The 24,788-nt window shown below is 34.6% G+C and overlaps 1 protein-coding gene across 1 annotated transcript in view; it reads left to right on the forward strand.

Annotated features, from left to right (window-relative positions):
• Positions 1-6,792: 6,792 nt before the first annotated feature.
• LOC145664877 (salivary peroxidase/catechol oxidase-like) overlaps positions 6,793-24,788 on the forward strand; it is a 227,966-nt gene continuing 209,970 nt past the window's right edge. The window contains exon 1 of the mRNA XM_081731923.1: positions 6,793-6,932. The gene's annotated coding sequence lies outside the window, so the exon portion shown is untranslated. The remainder of the gene's footprint in view (positions 6,933-24,788) is intronic.

Genomic DNA, 24,788 nt, shown 5'->3' on the forward strand with positions numbered 1-24,788 from the left:
ACACTTCTCCCATCGACTACAAAATGTTTTACAGTGGTTTCAAGAAATACCTTAGTCTTGGAATCAATATTTAAAAAAAAAAAAACTATTTTGACAGCATATCGATTGACGAAACATTTGTTCACATTTTTTTTTTTTTTTTGATAGACTTGATAGTCACTAGGGGACAACTTTGTTGAGTATGATGAATGAAGCAGAACCTCAAACTTAAACTCTTTCCGTTTATGTAGAGTCCGACGTGAAATATGTGATTGTGCATTATCATCGAGAAGAATTATGCCTTTTCTATTTACCAAAGTAAATAGCTTTTGAGAACAATATTTTTTTTATGAACAATATCAATTTATTGACAGAAATACTGCGTATTGATGGTTTCATCCACTCATAGGGAGCTGTAATGAACAATTTCCATTTGATTCCACTTAACTGTCACCATTATCTTCCTTAGATGTAGGCTTTATCTTTTGATCTGCGTCCAGCCATTGGGCTGAACGTCTATGATTATCATAGAGTATCCACGTTTCGTCACATGTGATTGGATGACCCAGAAAGGGATAGTACTAACTAACTCTACGGTGTATGGAACCCGGAGTTTAATGCCATGTTCACAAAAGCTCTCAATTGACTTGTGTCGTTAGCCAACTGGATCCGGTTTCTACTTTGTATTGCTATTTCTACGAGATTCATCTTAATATTACCATTGCATCTGCGCCTATATCTTCCTAATGGATGTTTTCCGACTGGGCTTCCAATAAAAACTTTGAAAGCGTTCCTACTTTATTTTATTTTATTTATTTATTTATTTATTTTTCATTCTGGCTACATGACCTACTCACATGAGCATCCTTGACTTGATGGACCCAACAATGTTTGGTAAATAGTTTAAATTATGCAGTTCCTCGTTATGAAGTTTCCGCTATCAAGAGCTGTAAGGTAGGTGTACCTAGAAATTGTGGCTATGGCTTCTTCCAGTTCGGCAGCAAGTTCTTAAAGAGTTACAGAAGGGTAAGTTTCAGCTAGCGCCTTCAAATCATCACAGAAGACACTTTCAGGTCTCCCACGGAGTTCATTTTGTAAGGCCACACCACCGAATCAGAACTTCTCAAACCAGCATCTCACTATGCGTTCGTTAGCAATATCCTTTCCAAACGACGTAGCATTGATGTTTCGAGTTTCTTGGGTTGCAAAATGTTCCATTTTGAAGCGTAAGTAGCCGTTTATTGTAGGCTTCTATGTCTTACTTAATTTAGTTAGTATTTAACATCTATGACCTAAACACAAATTAAACATAACTTTCTTACAAGGCTGTCTAATTCTTTATTATAAATTAACGAGAAATGTTACAGTTTCTCTGTATCTGTATTATAAATTAACGAGAAATGTATATCACTTCCTTCTTCAGACTACTATTCCAACTGAAATCATAGATAACATAACATAATTTGTTATCTCTACCAATCAAGAATCATTTTTGTTTTCAATTTTTCATTAAAATTCAAAATATATGCCCATTGTTGTGACAATTTTAAACTCTTAACAGAAATAATACATTGTTAATTAATCTTTATATTTCTTTTAACATATATTAACTAAATTAAATACTAATTAACTATCTAAACATTGAAATTTTCTACCTAATATTCAATACTAAATTTTCTACCTGAATACTGATTACTACTTAACAACGTGAATATTGAAGTTATGTTTAATTTGTGTTTAAGATGGACACAAGGCCTTTTTATAAAAATATCAATCTATGACCTAATCTGAAAAATAATATATGATTAGATACAGCAAAGAATAAGCGAAAATTATATGTAACAACTTAAAATTAAACTATACAAGATATATTAAGGGTCTTCACTACAGCGAAATTAAACTACCGCTAATTTTAGAGTTTTTCTGTAATATCTTCAAAACAAATAAAAATATTCGAAAAGCAGAAACGTAGTGAACTAGACAATACGATTTTGCATATGATACCGTTATCACAACTCATGTATCTGCTTTCGATTTGGAACTGTAGATAAATTTAGCGTTTTTTGCGGGTTCTGTAAATAGTGGCATACCAAAAGCAGATAAGTGAATTATGGTAAAGGTATCACATGCAAAATTGTATTGTCTAGTTCACTACGTTTCTGCTTTTCGAATATTTTTTTTTATTTGTTTTGAAGATATTAAAGAAAAACTCTAAAATTAGCGGTAGTTTAATTCCGCTGTAGTGAGGACCCTTAAGAAAATAAGCCAACACAAAAACGAACATTTAATATACAAGGACCTAATATCATTACATAGATCCCTGTTTTATTTTGGGTTGAAAATACTTCTACCCGAATATTTTTGTTTGTTGTTGTAAGAATAATTAAAATACATAACTTAAATCTTCTCATAACCTTTATTCTTAATCTGCACCTTGTTTCTATCTTATGTATCTCATAAGAGAATATCATTCATAAACTCCCAATCTTTACACATCTCAGAATCTTAATCGTATTTCTTACATTTGTAATCTTTCACATAATCATGAATCATAATATCAATCTACTTTCCAAATTGTATCTTCATAATCTCTACTCTGATAATCTATACCTTCATAAACTATATCTTAATCATCATACTTATTTACACAGTTTATCTCTCATCACAAAATGCAACAGTTTGTGTCCTATTAGTGAGCACTTTGTTACCATTTTTATATCCTAACAGTTGTTTGTTTGTTTTTAGTTGTAAAAGAAACCGCTAGAAGAATCTACTTACTAGTTGCGCATATTATGTAAAGACAGGCAATATCCGGTTGGAATAGTCAATCTCAATTAAAAAGCAAAAAAGAAGGAAAACAGAAAAAAAAGGAAATAAAATGAAACAGGACGACAGCCTTTCTTTGAAAACATTGTAATAATAACTGTGGTTAGAACGATAGTTACATGCATAATGGCGTCACATGACTTTTATTAGTATTATTATTATTACTGCATTTCTTCGAAACAATAATAATTAAAGTTTATCTTAGAATATATTTTTTAAAAAAATTGGAAAATTTCTCTTAGAAAAAAATTCTCGTTCCATTTCCATTCTTTCCTGTAAGAATGGCGATTCCCGACTTGTTCCATCCTTTAAAAACGAGCGAGTCCCGTTTCCTTAGAAAAAAGAAAGAAAATGAACATTCACCCACTACAATCTTTTCGAAATTCTGTTTAAAAAAAAAAAAAAAAAAAAAAAACTAAAATAGGCAATCGATTTGCACAAATGAACATCTATAGCGCTACCCGCAGTTAATGACTATTTAATCGTATCAGGACTTACTGCATTTCTTCACTAAACCAAGTCGACTCAAAAGCAAGCGAGTAGCAGGGGCGTGCGTAGGAGGAGGGCGCTAGGAGTCCAGATCTCTCTCTCCCGAAATCCCGACTTTTCTGTAAAGTTTGTCTACTTCTAGAAGTGATTTTTTTTAAAGTTCAATATATACTAGGGTCATTTGGAAAGTAACCTCCGATTTGTTAAAAAAAAAAAAAAAGTAAATCGTCCCTTATAAAATGAAACCGAGTGTAGTTACGCGGCATTGGTAATTGTAGGGTCACGTTAGGCCGAGAGGGAACCTTTATGATGTGAGTGAGGTGAACAGCAGCCATCTAACTGTCCGTCATTTTGAATCTCGCTCGAAAAGGGAAGGGGGTTATGTGCAGGTCCGTATTTATATATTGAGAGCTCCTGTGCTCTAAATAATTTGCCGCTCCCCGCACAAACTTATGTCTGCAACAAGAAAATACACCATGATTTGGCAAACATACCAGGTCTTGTTGACTAGCAATTTAGGTATTACAAGTTACAAAAGTTACAACGTAATTTTAAATGGCCGAATTCTCTCAATGATGATTATAATGTGGTGTTCTGCCCGAAGGTAGGTGACCATTGGTAAACGTCACCATGAGACACCAATTGGTAATAATTGATAAGAAAAAATAATTGTTTACATTATTCACCGTCAGTAATGGTTTAATAGTATCTATATTAATAATACAATAAGCTGTCTGTCTGAAGTGCTTTTCAACTCGAGAATCATAATAGATAGAAAAATGGCATTTTTGAACTCCTTCGTGGCTAAGCGGTTAGCGTACGCACCTTTGGCGTAAAATACTCTGGTTCAATGAAATTTTAATATGTTCAATCAATTCAATTCAACGAAATTTTAATATGTTTTAAAGCTCTCAGAGAAATTATCCAAATGACCCGTTCCAGGTCACACCTGAGCTGAGATATGGGGATGCAAACTCTCCATAAGAATAACATTGTCTCCATAAGGGAGCATTTTAAAAGTAATCGAAACGACAAATATTAGAGTTGAATTCATAGTTTTTGGGGTCGCTGAGATTAATGGCATCAGTTTTCATTATGTTCAAGTTCATCCACACCCCTTTGGGGGTGGGTGGGAAGGATGACTTTTTTAAAATAATCAGATAAGCTAGTTAATTAGTAACTACGTAATTAGAGCGAATTGAACATAGGCCTATTAGCATATTTTCTCGCGCTTGCACGGGACTCTGCGGGTTGCTAATTTTAAATATTACTTTATTGGGAATCTTTAAAAAAAAAAAAATCTAAATTTCGCCGCCTCCTAAATTCTGCCACCCTGTGCTTGAGCACAGAATAAGACTTACCTAAATACGGGCCTGGTTATGTGATAAATGAAACAAGGTTAAAATTTTAAGAGAAATTTAATAATGTAAGCAGATAATTGTAACAACTTTGAAGTACAGTGAAAAGATTAGGGATCTGGATTGTGAAACGAGTGATTCCATATTAATTGCTCAAGGGGCTGTAAACCCCGAAACCCTCCTTGCATACCCCATTGCCCCTACTATACGTATTTTACTACCAAACTACTTGTGGTCTATCTGTGCTTGATCCTTCTATATGGAACGGGGGGTTATGCCATCCGTTAAAGGGCCTGGTGACACTACAGTCCCTGGGCCTTTGATTTCAGTAAGCTACACGGGGAAACAAAGGGACACATTGGTTCTTAGTTTAATGTTTTGGAAAATGGACACATAGAATGGGATTCGTTGAGGCTTCTTACTGTATCTCTAAGCTAAGAACGTTAGAAGCTGGCAACAATGCCTATAACAATATTATATTCCTATACGTAACGTAAAAGCGTAATTCCTGTGCATCTTTTGTTTACATCCGTGTTTATTCGTGCATAGTACAGTCAGTCAGTAGGGGCATTGTATATGCGGGATACCCGCTGCAACTCAACGTTTATAACGCTTCCAATTTAGTCTAGAGATGAGAGAGAGAAAGGGGGCGGGAGATACCGTGAGACGAGGAGAGAAGGGGGGAGAAAGGATGAGAAACGTGTTGAAGGCAGGCAGATTGTCTGATGATGTCACGTATAGCATAATCATATAATGGCCATTGCGGCTGGTGGAAGCTCCCTCATTTGACCCAATTTCCCGTGTGTCAGTCTAGCTGACCTCGGGGCCACAGTTAACCGACTTACAACAAACCGCATGCGAGAAACACAGCAACGCATTGTCACCACAAAATATACGTTTAAGCTGCTAGAAAAACACAACTACAATCTTTTGTGTATTCATTTTAATGTGTGTGTATGTGTTTTGTATGAAAAAGTGTATATGTATGCCCATATGTATACATTTGCAACGAGTCCATTGTTCCATTTTTCTTGCGAAGTTGATAAGGAACAACACCTAAGCTATTGTGGTGCTTCGTTTATATTTTTTTAGTGTTGTGTTTGTCGCCTTGAAAAGTGCCAACCAACAACAACGGAACGAATGTAATAGCCAATTCGTGTTCGGTATCGATAGTTAAGTCACAGTGAATATAGTGTGGACAGTGTCTGAAAAAGAAGGATTTTGAGAAGAAAGACGAAAAAGGAAACAAAAAATAGTAAGCGATTCCACTGGAGACCCACATTAGAGACTTGTGGAAGGCAAAAGAGGTGTTGTGATTGGTTGAAAAGTCAAAGGAGGTCTACATCACCTGACCGAGTAACTTTCTGCCTTACTGACAGACTTTTCGGCACACCACAAGCCGTTCTTACTCTACCATCATCATCATTATCATATCTTGCTCAACGTTTAGTCCATCTCCCTGGAGAAGAAACTACTATTGTTGTTATTAGTATTACTACTACTACTACTACTAAAGTAGTAGTTCCTACAACGTCTGTCACGTCTTCAATTCCAGTTCCACTAAACATTGTCTTGTTTGTGTGCAAATGTATATATAAAGTATATATATATGTATATATATTTGTAGTGTGTGTGTGTGTGTTATTTTTGTTGTATATATATATATGTGTGAGTGGATTTGCTAAAACAAAACCGAATCGAAAACCCGTCAGTGTGACCTAAAACAAGACGAAGAAAAGAAAAAAAAGAAACACGCGACACGGACGGAACGTGACCAAACTAGGTTTGATACTTCCATTCTAAGTTTGTGGCACTTATCATAAACTTGTTCCTTACCAAAAATTGTTATCTAATCCTCGTGTTGTTGTGTATCTTACATGAATATAATATTCAATTTATACGCATCAATACCAATTAAGTGCGTGTTAATAAGATTAATTATTGTGCATTAATCATTATTAATCCGTAAATCCAAAAGTGTAATTTTTAAAAGAAAAAAAAATTGTGTTGTTTGAAGGGAAGAAATAAAATAACGAACGATGCCTGATAATTATAAATCTTGTGGTTTCGCGAGTGATTCGTCAACTTCGAATTCATCATCATCATCATCATCATCATGTTCCTCCTCTTACAGTGGACAGAAATCTAATACGTTTGGATCTTCATCGGGATCCTCGAATCATCAGCGCCGGGTTCAAGTCACCGCCAAGGTTCTCTTTGGATCTGTTAGTGCCATCTCTTCGATGAATGCTGAAAAAATGAGAAAGAAGTCCCAATAGGGTGAGTAAATACATTATTTCTTCTTCTTCTTCTTCTTCTTCTTATTATTATTATTATTATTATTATTATTATTATTATTATTATTATTATTATTATTATTATTATTGTCAAGTGACTAGCATTGTTGCCAGAGCAATTGATGTGGTCCTGTAATCCATCTCTCTTTTGGAGGCGAGAAAGTATGGTAGGAAACGTCCTTTGCTACGAAGACTGATCCGGTTAAAAGGGAGTTACCGTGGCCTCGTATTTTTAAATTTTATTTTTTGTTTAAAATGTAGATTTCGATACCTGTGTCCAATGACACCACTTTTGATTTCTGGAACCGACCGCTTCAAGGTCAAGTTAAGGGGCAAAAATGAAAAGTGGGACCAGTTGGGCAATGCGAACCAGTGACTGACTGAGACGAAATGGGTGTCATTCGATTCGTATTCACACGTACCTACATGAATAATTAATATTCAAATTTCCCGAAAAAACTATTTTGATTCCGAAAATTAACGAAAATATGTAATTTTGGATCTTGGAATTTCGTTAATTTTCGAGGTCAAAATAGAATTTTCAGGAAAATGGCACATCAATTATTCATGAATCTTACGTGTGAATAGGAAACGAATGACACCTATTTCTCCCCGGTCAGTCACTGGTCCGCATTGCTCAAATGGTCCACCCCCCCCCCCTTGTTTGGGCGGTAATGGTAATGGCGTTTATATGTATAAACTACAATGCGATGACTTACACCAAATCACCAGTCTATAAGAAGTTGCAGGAAGTTTGTTGAATTACCCTAATAGCACCAATGCGCGCAATTTAATTCTTGTTAATTTGAAATTTAATGTATCTCTCAACACTGATGCTATGAGACGTAGACCTGCGATCTAAATAACGGAAGTTCCATTCGGGAATCGAAGCTGACTCTTCCATATTAAACTTACATACACTAATCATATACTAACAAAGGGCGATCTATGAGAGCAATTTGACTAAGGACCCAGACACTACCAAATAACAGCTCCAAACAATGTTGTCTTCTCTTTTGGCCGAAAGGAAGGGTATTCCGTTGATGTAAAGATCTATGTTTATACAGATCTTCTGGAGAAACTATATAGCAAACAACATGGAAAATTTCGGTACAGTCCAAGAAGCATAACGGTCCTGCAACGTTCCACTATGCAAGCGATCTGTGAGATAACCGATGATGTGTGTTTAAAGGAAAAAGTGGAAAATGTTTGATCACTAATAATATTTTGGTGATGTCAACATGGAGATATACCTGCACTGTTGTTTTATTCATAAGATTTTGATAGTGAAGTATCCTCAATACAATCTAAATTTCAATCATAAATTTATTCTTTCAGAAGTCATAATTGTAATGTATATACATATACACTAAGACAAATCAATTAGAGGGATATACATAGGTATCTCTATATCAGTACTAAGGACATTGTACGCATCCTCTCCAAAAACTTGGGCGCAACCACCCAAAGTACTATTCTGTTCCCAAATTTACCATTCTCTGTCAAATTTACCTTTCTCCTCCCAAATTTACCATTCTCCCCAAAATTTACCACTCTTCCCTCAAATTTACATTTCCCCTCCCAAAATTTACCATTCTTCCCTCAAATTTACATTTTTCCTCCCCAAATTTACCAATCCTCCCCCTAAATTTATCTTTCTCCCCAATTTACCACTCTTCCCACAAATTAACCATTCTTCCCCCAAATGTATAACTCTTCCCACAAATTTACCATTCTTGACCCAAAATTTACCCTTTCCCCAAATTTACATTTTTTCCTCAGGTTTACCATTCCCACAAATTTATCAAACCCTCCAAATTTACCATTCGCCCCTAATCTTACCTTTCTCCCTCCAAATTCCCCATTCTCCCCGCAGTTTACATTTCTTCCCCAGATTTACCATTTTCCCTCAAATTTACACTTCTTGCCCAGATTTACCATTCTCCCCCAAATCTACCCTCTTCTTCTCCTGGTTTACGATTCTTCAGTTTGATTGTACCATTTTCAATGAAAAATTATGTGTCCCCTAAATATTCTCATGGGCGTAACCTGTAGCCTAAAACCCCTCTGTGGTAGGAACCCTTGGAACGCACTGCCTAAAACAATTAAAAGTTAAAAAGTTGTTCAATTATTTTAAGAAGTTTTCTTGTTGAAAAATATGAGACTATCGTATAGCACTAATGATATCTAATGCAACATTAAACAGCGTATTATTCGTCTTACTTTTCCTGTATGTTTACTGACTTTGTATCTATTTTCTTCAAGTATGTTGTAATCTTCAAATATGTCCTAGTTTTAATTCTTCTTTAGAACTTTTCATTTACTTCATTATTATTTCATATTTAATTAGCATATTTACTCTTTTGGGCGTTTCCTACTTTTATTATTATTATTATTATTATTATTATTATTATTATTATTATTATTATTATTATTATTATTATTATTATTATTATTATTATATTACCTTTTTCCTCTTATTGACAAATGGCAGGAATGTTGACACGTTTCTGTAACCCAGGTCTCTTAGAGGCGAGATAGTGTAGTCTACAGCAGTAGTTCTCAACGTGGGGTCCGCGGGACCTAGCCAGAGGGTCCGCGACGCCTAAAAATTGAAATATGTTGTATTAAAATGGAACTCACAGCTATTATGCAACAAGTAATTTTTTCAGTTACTGAAAAGAAAGCAATTAGAAATTATACCTACGTTTGTGAATTTAAATGTTTTCCTATTTTACTAAATTTCTGCCCTGAAGCCGAAATTGAAAGACATTGATTTTCAGTCTTAAAATTTTCAATTGAAATGTCGTTCACTAGAAAATAACCGTGTATCTTTAAAATAAATTACATATTGCATTATTTTTCTTAATCTTTTTTTTTCTCAATGGTAATTTTAATTAGTATATTTTTTTAATACCATGTGAAATTTCAGATAGCATTGCAAGGGGACCCGCAGATCACTTTCCAATCGAACAGGGGGTCCGCGTTATCGGAAAGTTTGAGAATAACTGGTCTATAATGTGAGGATTGATCTCGTACGACGGTCTGTATACTCACTAACTGTACTAGATTCGAGCCTCGGCGCTGATTCGAAGCCCACCGAAGTAATAATATCGGTAGAACTCGTCCTTCATAACCATGGAGTTCAATAAGATCGAGGAAAAGTTATAATGAGAAGGTTAGGTGCTAGAATAGCACCAGTTGAATCTCACCCACTTGAATTTGAATTTCGTCGAATGAAATAAAGTAAAATTTTAGTTTAATGTCCTACGATTATGCTTTTCAGGCTAAAGAAAACGGATAATTAATGGAAATGAATGATTGGGAAATTATTATTATTATTATTATTATTATTATTATTATTATTATTATTATTATTATTATTATTATTATTATTGTATTCTCCAATCGAACTCGGATCGGGTATACTAAAAGCCCACGCGCTAGCCTCTACACCAGAGTAGAGGCTGTTGAATTTCGTCGAATGTAAATGATTGTAGAGAGGAGACATCAAATATGTATCCTAGGTAGAAAATATCATTACAGATTGGTGTATTGGCATTTGTTTTAATTTTTTTGTTTAAAAATATAAATTCCATTCAAAAAAAAACAAGTATATATATTTTCTTTCGCAAAACCATTGTTTTATCCTATTATTTTTAAGGTTCATACATTCTGGATTTAATTATGTAATCGTTATAGCTAAGAAGTGAACTATTCAAATGTGATTTCACATACTAGGGTCATTATTAAACGGGGAAGAAACTCATCATTCATTCATTCTAAATTATGGCTATTATCCTACAGTTATGCATCCAATATGTATAAAAGCAATGCGGGTTGCAGACGTAGTAGGCATTATGGCAGCGATTTCACATACCGGGATCATTATTAAAGGGAGGAAAGCTCACATTATTCTAAATTATGGATATTATCCTACATGTTATGCATCCAATATGTATAAAAGCAATATGGGTTGCAGAAGTAGTAGGGATTATGGCAACAATTCCACACATTAGGATCATAATTAAAGGGGAAAACTCACATTATTTTAAATTATGGATATTATCCTACATGTTATGCATCCAATATGCATAAAAGCAATATGGGTTGCAGAAGTAGTAGGGATTATGGCAACAATTTCACACACTAGGATCATAATTAAAGGGGAAAACTCACATTATTTTAAATTATGGATATTATCCTACATGTTATGCATCCAATATGCATAAGAGCAATATGGGTTGCAGAAGTAGTAGGGATTATGGCAACAATTTCACACACTATAATCTGTTTCACATAACCTGATAGGAAAAAGTTTTCCCCCCACCACGCTCAAGTAGACGTGAATGTTGGTGTTTCCGTCTTCCACTCGGGATTGATAGCCAAAAGGAACAGCAGTGCTTTCTCAACATAAAGGTGCGAGCGAATTGACGTACGAATTTAGAGTTTACACGAGTCTGTTTATTAGAAAAGCTTCCCTCCCTGTGAAAATCAACAACTTGTTTTCCCTTCTCCAACGGTAAGTGGTGGGAGGTAGGGGAGTTTACTATCTGGTTGCCTGAAACAGACTTTAGGATCATTATTAAAGGGGGAAAACTTATATTATTCTAAACTAGCAGCGTTCACCCCGCTTCGCTGCGGTCACCCCGGAACGCAATAAACTTTGTTACTTAGATAATTTTTACTATTTCGCTTTCAAGTGATATGATAAAAACCATAGAAGATTGCATTAAATGTTAACATTATATCGCCTGTCATTTATGTTAACCCGCCCCGCTTCGCTGCGGTCACCCCGGAAGTTTTCGCTTTCAAGTGATATGATAAAAACCATAGTAGATTGCAGTAAATGTTAACATTATATCACCTGTCATTTATGTTAACCCGCCGAGTGACACGGTCATGCGGGTTGCATATAAATACGTTTATTTTTACCTATGATGAACTAACAAAGGATTTGTACGTTATGGACACTTGAATGGTCAATTATCTCAAGACACTGGTAATTAAAAATTAAAGTGATATGATAAAAACCATCTAGGGTCCAAATCCTAATAACCCCCCAAAAATAAAAGAAATTGGTTCAGCCGTATTAGCGTGATGAGGTAACAAAGGATTTGTGCGTTCTCTTTTATATATATAGATATTATTCTAAATTATGGATATTATCCTACACGTCATGCAACCAATATGTACAAAAGCAATATGGGTTGCAGAAGTAATAGGCATTATGGCAGTATCTTTGCTGTTTAACACGACGTGGATATAAAATATCGCATCCGCAACCGTAATCGCGTCCGGTTACCCTCATCCGCCAATAATATAGTTGTTTGTTCTATGACAATTATGATTTTTAAAATAGTTTCGTGAATTCTGATATAATATCAATAAAATTTAAGCTAAGCATTAAGTTGGAATCTTTTCCTTTTGTAAGTCAAGTGTACGCTAAATAAAATGTGTGCAGAAACATATCAGAATAATAAAAAAGATACATACTTATTTGGTCACTTCAAATACTGATATCTGACAAGAAAATTGTCAGGTTGGTACGAAATACGGTATTTGTCAATAAATTTTATAGTAAGACATGGATGTATATAAGTTAATCGTTAGACATAAGCGTCTTTGTTCAGAACGCAAAGGTGAAATGGAGATAGAAAATCGTTGAGAAACAAGACTAAGTCACATGAAACAAACTCGCATACATAAAATCACCTTAGCACTTCAAATTTATCGTAGAGTTTTGAAAGCACAATTTTGTTCTGGTGGGTATTTGCCCGAAAGGGTAATAGTGCTATAAATCCACAAAATGTTGTATTGATGCGAATTTCCTCATCCACGCAGACCTGTACATATAGGATATACGAAATAGAATATTCATATCCTTTTAACTCCAAGATACAGTAATATCCATTGAAATTTTCTCTGTATTTCAGTATCATTATTATCCGTAAGTTTTCTCTTCTGAGACTTAATACTGGACTATTAACGTCATAATTTGACCTGTATTGTTGCTGTGCAATCTTCGCAGCATGGAAGGGGGAAAGAAGTGGGCGCACAACCAAGCAATGGGACCATAGCTATCCTCCTGCAAAGTTGTTAAATTTACAAGAAAACAAAGGAAATTATTTGACCATAATTCCATAGCCCAATGAAATGAAATATTTCGCTTAACATGCCGCGATTTTGTCGTGGATGCTAAAAGTTGGAATATTTTATGGAATGAAGTCGGTGACAGGAAATTGGAGAACCCATGAATACGACGTTGTTCAAAACAACCCCATCGGTGCAGAGTCTAACTAATGGCCCTTGGGACTAGAGCTGAGCGCTCCACCACTGCATAATCTTGCTTCTCTCTTTGACCTGATGAATAATAGTTTCTCAGACAGAATTGAACCTAGAACTTGGTACGTCAAACGATAATATTCTAACTCCTCGGTGGGGCCATGATGGCTCAGTGGTAGGCCGTTCATCTTTCGTGCGTGGCGTCCCTGGATCCATCCCAGCTCGCGCCAATTGGACTTTGTGATGGAGAAACACCGTGCTCGTGGGTTTTCTCGGAGTTGTCTCGTTTCTCCAACTTTTTGTTTATTCCACCATTGCATTCATTTCTCCCCATCACCATCTCCTTTAGCCTAGCCGACATAAGTGTAGGATGTAAAACTTAAGTAATTCATTTTATTTATTTCTAACTCCTCGAAGCTTCCTGGCATGATCAAGTAATTTATGTTTTTTTTAACTAGTGATCACGAAACTTCTCTGTCGTGGGTTCGATTCTTGCTTAAAGCATGAAAGTTCCGTAGTGTTCTTTTTGTATTCGTTCATTATCCATTCACATATTATCATATTTAAAGTAAAGGGCAAGAATGGTAGGACAAAACCTCAAAAAGAGTATGCAATTTGAGGTTCTCAAAAGGAAATAATTACTTTTCCTTCTATTTTGTTACTGTGAAAGCTCTTGCCTCTTCTGCGGATTAAGTTTTAGACATTATAGAGATGTAAAAAGAGCAATATGTTGTGATAGTGACAGAGAAACTCCATTAGAGAACACATTTACTTAATGATCAAAAACGTGCACAGTAGCAAGTAGATGGCGGCTGAGCTACACTAAATAAGATGCATACACAGTGTTACGGTTTTTATTACCCACTGCTCCTCCCATTACGACGTGCTTGGATTTCTGTTAAGATAAACGAAAACCTGTATTTTTCATCTGAAGATACACATTGTACGCAAAATACGTTGTAGTTACATTTAACTAAAATTGAAAGGGGTAAATTGGTAATACATTAAAATGATTCCATATTTTATTTCTTTTACGGCTATTGAAACACCTTCCTTCCCCTGCCGATAAGGTATTTGAAAATTGTGAGCGATTGGTATTGCCTTTTTCGGGGAATAAAAGGAAAGAAAAATTAATCATCCTCTTCTTCGTAAGGAGGCTATATTCTCGCGACCGTAACAAAGAAATTACGATACTTTTAAGGTTGTTTTGGGCATTCAAATAGTTTGATTCTAGCTCAAATGATGGCGCCACTGTCACTAGTGGTACTGTCTGGAAAGATAAATATTGCTCAATTGACGAATGAAGATTTAAGTTTGTTCGATATTGAATTCCAACTATCGATAAGAATGCATGGCTGTTCAAAGGGATGTGGGTAACCAAGGTATTTGAACATGAGTATACATTATTTATGTCTGTTTCTAAAGCTGGAGGTATGAAAGTGGAGCTGGAGGAACATTAGAAATTATCTTGCTAATATAAAGAAAGTTAATGCAGTGCGTTTCAGTGATATATCACTTTTTAAATAGGTACTAACTGAACCTACGCTATTTACACAGCGCACAGTTCTGATATGAACGTGAATCTCCTTCCCACTTCTCACTATATCTGTGCAAGTCGCTTTACGAACACAAGTAAAGGACAGGAAGACTCTTAAAGGGAGTGATTTGTTATAGACAAACATATAAATGGAGTATTTTAATATATAGAATGTTGGGGTGAATTTGTAGCAAACTTGGATAAGTAATAGATGATGCAAATGCAAATATTTTTTTCTTACGGTATAATTCCATATCCGAGTACTGCTCATCGTGGGTCCACAAGCCTTCGAAGTTACCAGCTTGCAATAGGTTTTGTCATTCAGATTAAAGCAAAGCGCCTGAAAAGTCCATCAACCCGCTATACATAGCTGCTCTACCGGTTGCCTTTCACAAGGTTATCAACCTTTACGTCCTAGTGGAAATATTAAACTAATAGAGTCAAAACGACGCCTAAAATGTGGAATAGAAAAATAAAGACAAGTTTCTTCTTTTTGAAAATTTGAATGAGAACTGGCAAATTACAAAAAAAAAAAAAAAAAAAATCGATCAGCGAAAATGGCATGTTTCTGGTACTTGTGGTTTTCGAGATCTCATTGTCGAAATTATTCGCCACAAACATATAAACTTTTATGGACCACAAATATATAAACCTAGCATTTTAATATATAGATAGTCTTTCAGTTTTACGTCCCACAATTATGCCCCGTGGATAATTTTTGAAAGTTAATAATTATGAAGGGAATTGATGGAATGGGAATTTGGTACAAAACGGAATAATTCTGAGAAAATTTATAGAAACGATGTTGTCCACCACCAACTCACATGCTTCAGGACCGAACCAGGGGCCCCTTGCACTAGAGGTGAAACTCTATCACTGAGTTACCATGGTATCATTTCTGTTTTTAATGTAATTTTTAACACACACACAGGATACAGAGTAGCTCAGTACGGAACAATTATCTGTGATGTGAGAGGTTCCTGGCTTGATCCCAGTCAGGAACATCGGCAGGATATTTTCCGGGGGTTGATCCCAGTCAGCAACGCCGCCAGACGTTTTTCCAGGGGTTGGTCCCAGTCAGAAACGGCGCCAGAAGTTTTTCCAGGGGTTGGTCCCAGTCAGAAACGCCGCCAGGATTTTTTCCAGGGGCCATCACAGTCAGAAACGCCGCCAGGAGTTTTCCAGGGGTTGATCCCAATCAGGAACGCCTCCAAAGGTTTTTTCAGGTATTGATCCCAGTTAGGAACGCCGCGAGGCTTTTTCCAGGGGCTGATCCCAGTCGGAAACGCCGCCAGGAGTTTACGAGGGGTTGATCCCAGTCAGGAACGCCGATAGGATTTTTTCCCAGAGGAGGCAAAAGACTGACATATAAGCGAAGTTGCGAATATACACATCTTATATGCATATAATGCTGTATATATGCATATAATACTTCATGTAAAACAATTATTATTGACACACATTAGATAATTTTATTAACTCAGAAATTATATATTAAATTATGTAGTAGGTGAATAACCACATCTAATATGTTTTGGTATGCATTTCGAAAAACCGAACCCCTTTCCAAAATCAAAAGAAAAACAATTGGCCCTCTTACCTCCCGCTGCAGACGCCCGTGATCCCACACATATGATTTTCTGGTGGACAACAGAGAGGTTCTCTCGGGAAGTATTCGAGAATTTTTGGGAGTGTTCTCGGTGTTCTTCAGTTTTTACGCTCATTCCTTTTCAACTGTCTTTTATAAGCATTCACTTCCATTAATAGCCTACAGGACAATGGTGTACGTAGAAATTCGTCAAGGGGGGGGTTCAACCTCCCAAGTTCATATTTTCAGGTTTTTATACACATATTGTAATACTAGGGTCAATTACCTGCTTCGCTGGGTTAAAATCAGAAAAATTAGTAATATCTTCCGTTAGTCAGTCACTTTTTACCAGGGTGAATTGATTTAAATCAGTCTGATTTAAATCACGATTTAAATCGAGATTTAAATCACTTGATTTTTTAAATAAAAATCGTTGATTTAAATCAAATTCCGAAATAAATTAATTTAAAGTGAAAATAAGTAAAATCCAGCCTCTGTTGTGTTATTTCAATTATGGAAAATAATCATAATACAATAAGACGCAAATGTATGTACAGCACAGTATGAAAACGAGTGTTTCATGCAGAGGACGATTAGGGAAGATCCCGTTTTGAACGGGTAAGGGAGGAATTCTGCTTTCTTATCTTCGTAACATAAGGTTTTTAAATCGTAAACTATTCCAACGAGAAAATCACCATGGACATTTAAGACAAAAATTCTTTTGTGTACGCGTCTGTTTGTTTGTTCCCAGATAATGATGTAGCAATAATCTTCCGGATGCAACCTTAAATACCATTTTATACAAATAATCAGTACGGATTTAGAAAAGTGTTTTGGGAGGGTTTTTTTCTTTTTAATGGTTAGATTTTTTTCTAAAAATGCCTGATTTTCATTTGAGAGGAGCTTGAAGTTTATGAGTAAAGACATAACTAAAATTTCGTTTGTTTTAGAAATTCCGTAATTTCGGAGAACAGGCTTCAGTCCGAAAGACACCCCCATCCTAGCCCCTTTCGCAAATCCCTCATTGCTGGTAATTAGTAATAACAACAATTTAAAACATAAGAAATGAAATCAGCCAGGAATCACAATACACTCTACATTCACAGATGGAATTAAGAACTTTGTCAGAACGGTCAAATGCGGGACTGAATCCCGGATTTCCCAATAGAAGCGGAAAAGCTAATAACACATTCATATTTGTTGTGCTTAAATGTATTACGTAGTTTTTTTTTTTGTTTTGTTTTTTTTTAAGGAAAGTTTTGTAATGACACGTTGAATTCTTTTAAAAATTCAGAAACCTTCAGGACTGGGTAAACCGTAATGGTGGTTATATGTTCCAGAGCCTTGGAAACCAAACGCTCAGATGAACAGTATTACGTTATGGTCCATGAACAGAAAATTCAGTACTTTCCTGACTCTAAACAAGCTTAAGGAACAGTCAGTGCATTACAGAATTTGGGACTTTACCGATTTGCAGGTCCGAAGCACCTGATAGGTGGTAACAGATTATTACGTATGTAATAAATGAATAGAAAATACAGTTTCAACATTTCTGTTCCATTTCAAAGAAGTTTCTGTAGGAGTAGCAAAGGCGGAAGCAAGAGGTTCATTAACAAATTAGGTGATTTTTGAGCGTCCCATACAAAGATTGCATTTTTTTAAAGTCTTTTAAGGTAATATGTTGAATTGTAATAAAACAATGATTATTTGTCGTTGTTACTCTAGTACCAATGTTTATGAAAATCTCGGAAGTCAGACATAATAAACTTATAGGCTATAACAGATTGACGAGGGAATGATATTTATTTATTTATTTATTTAACAATCACCAGATGCAGCTCAGAGGCTATTTATTTATACTGGATATCTAACATGGAAAGGATTTGTGAAGGTATCGGCCAGGGACTGTTTTAGTAGGTACCATTCCGGCATTTGCCTGGTAGGACTGAGGAAAACACTGGAAAACCTCAGTCAGGATGGTCGGCAGCGGCAATCGAACCCATGTCCTCCCGAATGCGAAGCCAACGTTGTACCACTTGAGCCACTTGATATACGTAATGAATAAGGAGAAGAACGGGTTATTTTTCAGAAGGCTACGGCGTCGAAACTTAAATTTGTTTTGTACGTTTGTTCAGTAAATATATTATTATAACCCCGATGTGTTATTTGTTTGAACTCACACACATAGTACAATAAATTCTGTATGTCATGCAACAGTTTTCCCTTGTTTTTGTATTTTTAATTCACAACAAAAAATATTGCTTATAATGCATATGAAAGTTAAAACTTAACTGCAACTTATTATATACATGGATTAATTTTTTGGAATTCATAACAAAAATGTGTTAAAAATTAAAATTGTTTGAAATATGTTTTCGAAATTCATGTTTATTTTCGAGGTTTTGTATTATTATGAGCATCCACTACTACTTAAATGAGTTTTTGTATTGTAGAGAAGCGAAACAAAACCTGCTTTATCAATTTAAAGCAGAATTTGGTAAAATGCCCAACATTTTCCAAGCAAAAAAGCGAAGCAGAAAAAACCGAGTTTCCCCCACCAAAAAAGACGTTTTTTTTTTTTTTTTTCGAATGCTTGCATCTCTATTTGGGATTGAAATAAGTTAACGACTGGCAATCAATTCAAAATTCAAGTCCAAGACTTTCATTTAAATGGCATAATTAACATTTTATATTAATTCTTAATGTTTTATCTTCAGTTCGTGACTTGTATTACGCGAGAAGAAAGATTTGATTTAAATTTAAAAAATCGATTTAAATAAAACAAATCAACAAAAATTATTTGTTTAAAAAAATCATGATTTTTTCCACCCTGCTTTTTACTATTACTAAAGCGCTGTCTGATATCAGGCATTTTCGATCATTTTTATTTATTTTACCCCCCTCCCCTAAAGTTCCGGGGCTTTGAATTTGGATTTAAACGGCATCAAAAGTGTCAATGTTCGTCTCAAAACTCGAAAACTGGGTTCGATATATAAATCCCGTTGAAATAAGGCCTGTTGAAATTTGGCTTTTTCGCGGTTTTGGATAGCCCTAGCTCTGAAACTATGAACTTTTCCCCACAGGTCCATATGGACTTTTTCTCTTATTTTCATGTAAGGAATCATCTCTTCTTACAGTTTGTCGGTATCATTCATTAACACCCTCTACATACAGTACGCACAGTATATATATATATATATATATATATATATATATATATATATATATATATATATATATGTGTGTGTGTGTGTGTGTGTGTGTGTGTGTGTGTGTAATTTTTTCAACACTCACTCTTCTTTTGGTCTTCGTTGTTCGAAGCCGACATATTAAAATGTTCTTCCTATTGTTTTACGTGGAGGACCTTTGAAAGAAAGATTACTGAACATTTTTTTTAACATGATTGTACTTTATTGTAGCAAGAAGAAGAAAGGAAGAAACATAAGTTCGTTCCACATGATTTGCCAACCGAAATTGTCTCATTTGACTCCATTTGACCCTGATTTGCACAATATATTGAGAGGTCAATTACAAGAAAGAAGAAAAATTATCTGACACCAAAAGTGGTCTTAATTCGTCTCCCTCCCCCCAACTCTCTGTTAATCCCCGCTGGAAATAACACAAAGGGCCAATGAACTCATTCATCAATAACAATGTTGCAACATCTTCGTCTCGGTTTTGGTCCATTTATTTTTGTTTGACTTGAAGAAAAAATGTAACTGGTCTTCTAAACCTTTTATAGGTGAGTCATTTAGCTTTGTCAGTTATCGACTGATTAAGCAGGTTGAAATCTTTCAGTATACACAATAGACAAGATTTGCTTAAAGAGTTATTTTAGTTGGCCTTCCTTTCAAGTAGTTTATGTGTGTCATTTTTAGAACAGTACGAAAATAAGTAAACTATATGATTGAGCAGAATAAAAAATATCCTCTTTTTGTAACGAATGAGGTACATACTGTATATTTCTCAGCACCATAAAATTAGACTTTCTCGAAAACTACTCATAAGAATTTATCTACAATTTCCGTTTTATTTCAACTCGATGGCATGTATTGGATTATAAAGTTTCTTTTTTGAACAATATTCTAGTTAAAGTAATATATAAAGTTTAATAATAATTTTAGGTTATGTCTCATTAACCATTCTACTCTAAATCATAATTTTGGGCTATATCGCATTAACCATGCTGTCAATCATAATTTTGGGCTATACGTATCTCATTAACCATGCTATTCATAATAATTTTGGGTTGCATATCATTAACCATACTATTAATCATAATTTTGGGCTATATCTCATTAATCATACTGTTAATTTTGTGGGCTATATATCGTTAACCATACTGTTAATAATAATTTTGGGCTATATCTCAGTACCCGTACCGTTAATTCTGGGCTATATATCATTAACCATATTGTTAATCGTAATTTTAAGTGATATCTCATTGAACTATACGGTTAATCATAATTTTGAGCTATATCTCATTAATAATACGGTGTACTGTCATCTTGCTAGTTACATAATGAAATGCATGATTATATATATATATATATATATATATATATATATATATATATATATATATATATATATATATATATATATTCTTATCAAATTTCATCTTAAGATATGCCATGGTTATCATTCATAATGAGACAGCGTTCATTTTGAGGTCTGAAAAAAAAACACTTGATTCTTTTGGATTTTCTCAGAAACTACGCATGAAAATTTTATTCAACTCAATAAGATGCTTTGATCGGTATATGCCACATGTTTGAACTTTTTTTTTTTTCAAAAGTAAAGTTTAATCTACCGAAAAACTTCTTTGTATATTTACTCTCTCTATCCAATCCAAAATTTTCGAATCATTTTTTGAACAGGTGTACCGTAGAGAATCAAAAGTTACGAATCGAATTTATTGGTGGAGATGATTCATACAGTTGATTCAAGGATATTATGGCCAACTTAAAAAAAAAAAAAAAAAAACATTGCTATTAATAAGGTGTCAATTTGCTATTAATAAGGTGTCAATGTTATGCGTTTTGTTTAAAACTTTTGTCTGATTCAAAATGACGGATTTGAATATGGCCGCCATCAAGGCAACTCTTACCATAGACCTAATATTTATCCACCTGCTTTTTATTTAATTATTACCATTAACGCAAAATTTACAAGGTGGAGTAAAGGACTAATACAATGCCGCAACAATATTTAATTTCCCTGTAACATTTTACCAGTTGCGCGTAAATCAAAATTAACGTCACCATTGTTCTTCTGATTAAATTTGCGCCTTAAATCATGTATCACATGACCCTATTCCTATTTTAAAAACTTAACCTTAATTCAAAATGGCGGATTTCAAGATGGCCGTCGTCAGGTATACCCTTACTATATGACTTCCCCCTAGTCCTAATATATACCCATATATTTGTTATTCACCTTTTGTTGCTACAAGAGGTCTTACAGAGCTTTTACCTCCAACTGTATGAAGACTATTCTGTACTTCCATGTGATGTTCTGGTAGCTGTATCTCCTAAACCCCTGGAGCTTCGCACCTATAACTTCACTGAAATACTGACCACATTTAGTACTACTTTCTCATATGTGTCTCAGTCAGTAACTCGATTCACCCAAACGTAAGGTTTACTTGTCAGTGCTTTGCCAATTCAAAGTTCGTGAAATAGATGTCGACAGAGAGTGAATTTCCTTCCACTGGAGACAACGGCGACATTCTTATACTTTCACCGGTGTTAATGTATCCTTGAGCACCTTAAATATTAAGAAGTTTATCAGTTCTCTTATACACATTTCCTTATAATAGATTTGTTCTAGAAGTGTCGCCAGAGGCATTTTGAAAATTGTTATTAAATTAATAGCGTTGGCAGCTGCTATAATGGCTGGATGACACGTAAAGTCGAAGCAGCTTAACAACGTTTAGTGTATATACTTCCTGCCTTCAGACCTGGCCTATAAATCTTTCCAATTAGGCACAATTCCAAAACAGGAAATTACTAAAAACTATGTATTCACAAATAAATAAATAAATATACAATTAAACTAAATAGAAATGAAGAAAACTACACCGAACGAACTTACATTAATGCTTAGCGCTCTTTCTTCACAATTGGGAGGTTTCGGGTTAGATTTCCTTAGCGGATCTGGCACAGTAAAACGTGGCTGTGTTCAGATACAATAGTTCTGTGTTACTCGAGTTATATTTTAATTTCCGATAAATCCCTGATGCTACTTTAACTCTATTGTATTTTGCAGTAAATATGTTAAAATGGTAGTGTCGAAATCAACAAACTGACATGGTTACTTGGAATGTGGAATTATTTTAGTAACGCACCATTTTTTTGTTTTGTTGGCAATTGTCAAAAAATTATGTTTACAAAAAAACTTTTCTCTCTAATTAAACGGAAATTACTGTTATGAGGGATAATAAATTGAGTGACATAAGTGTTTACCAGGAACGAAATATATTCTGCAAGCAAGAGAAACATAATGGATTTGGCAAACATGCTTCCTTAGTGCAAGAGTGAAAGAAGAGCATGTGGAAATGACCAGCAGAGTAATCAAACGTCACGTCAAATGCTCTTGATTTAACGGCATTTTGAAGAGTATTTATGGGTTTTAATTCGGCAAAAACAAGAAAGCACTCTGCTGCTAATGTAAATTTTGTCAGAAAATCGATTTGCTCACAAATAAATGAAAACACCTGATTATTTGGAAAACCTAGAGACTTTTCCTCACTGACATGGATAATGACAATCACTATGGACTGTCAAATTCAAAGGTGTTAGAACTCATAAGGTTGGATCTCATGAGTTCGGAACTCACGCTCATTAGATTTCACCCTCAGAAAGTGAGCGTTAGGTTGAGTGAGCGCAAGTTCCAAATCATGATATGAGCGTGAGGTCAAGTGAGTGTGATGTCGGAATGTTGTGAGCGTGAGGTCGAAAGGATGTTGTGGGTGTGAGGTCGAGTGAGCCTGAGTTCGAACTCATGTTGTGAATGTCCGTTTGAGTGAAGTTAGTCCAACGTTAAATTGTGTCAGTTTCCCGTGCCCCGTTTATTATTATTATTATTATTATTATTATTATTATTATTATTATTATTATTATTATTATTATTATTATTATCTAAATCTGGTCACTCTAATACAGGATTTCTCAATCTGGGGGTCGCAACATTTAGGGGGTCTCGAGAGGGTTTCATGGGGGCCTCAAAGATAAGCGGAAGAGATAAATATAATTAGAATCTAATACCGGATATTACTCAAAAGTGGCGGCCTCGAAAATTAAAATACTCAATAACTTTTTAACAACTGTCCAAGTTTTAAAACCAAAATTAGAAATCACTTTTTTTTTTTATCGTTGACCCAAAAATAAGGGAGTTATGAAGTTTTAAAATTTTCAAACGACATCCATTTTGAAACAGTATGATTAATCCGATTCGATATTTGTAATATGAATGAACTGACCAACTTTGGTTTTAATCTATTTGCTTTTAGGGAAGTTACTGTATTCACTATATACAAGAAATGGATTCTACTATTATAGAAATAGATGGATATCGTGAGATCTCTGCAATAGGTATATTAAAAATCTCACACAAGCTTATTACAAACAAGAAATTATAAAGGGGTTCGCTGGCTAGAGGATGTGATAAAGTGGGGGTCGTAATAGGAATTTGGTTCAGAACCGGTGCTCTAATATATAGCAATATACCTACAGAAGATATAATAAAAAGTTGCATCCTTAAAGTACGGAGTTGCATCAAATAAGGTATTTATGCGTTAGTTCATATCTAATAAATCTTTGTGCATAATTAAAAAAGAAGTCATTTATTACGGTATTTGAAAGTATGTAAAGCAATTTGGCATGCGAAACATGTAATTCTACAAAACCCGTTTGCAATATCAACAATCAGAACAGAGAGTCATAAACTAAGAAGTGTAACAAATAGAACAGCGATAAAAATTGGGAGCCATTGATGCTTATCTCGTGACGAATAAGAAAATGAAATGAATTTTGCATAGATTAACATGGAAGTCACGCAGTGAAGTCTTTAAATTGCAACATGATCCAGGATATATATTTATAAATTATGGGTTTTGCATTCACGCATTACTTTTAACAAAGATTCAGCAACTTACATTACATTACTATATATATACATGCTTGTTCTTACTGTTAATTGCCTTCGTCTTACAATCAGGAACTAGATATTAAAAAATTAGTGTACATAACTTAACAGATTTTACTAAATGATTCGTAACTAATTTAATTAGCAAGTCCTTCATGATATTAAAAGGTAAATTGAATGAAGAATGGTATTTATTTCTGTTTATAGACTATATCAGTTTTTCCCAGTCGTTTTTTGATTGGCGATACACTTCACTTCTACAACATTCCAACACACTTTAT

The sequence above is a fragment of the Thermobia domestica genome, chromosome 11 (genome assembly GCF_964235325.1).
Source record: "Thermobia domestica chromosome 11, izTheDome1.hap1.1, whole genome shotgun sequence".
Classification (NCBI taxonomy): Eukaryota; Metazoa; Arthropoda; class Insecta; order Zygentoma; family Lepismatidae; genus Thermobia; species Thermobia domestica.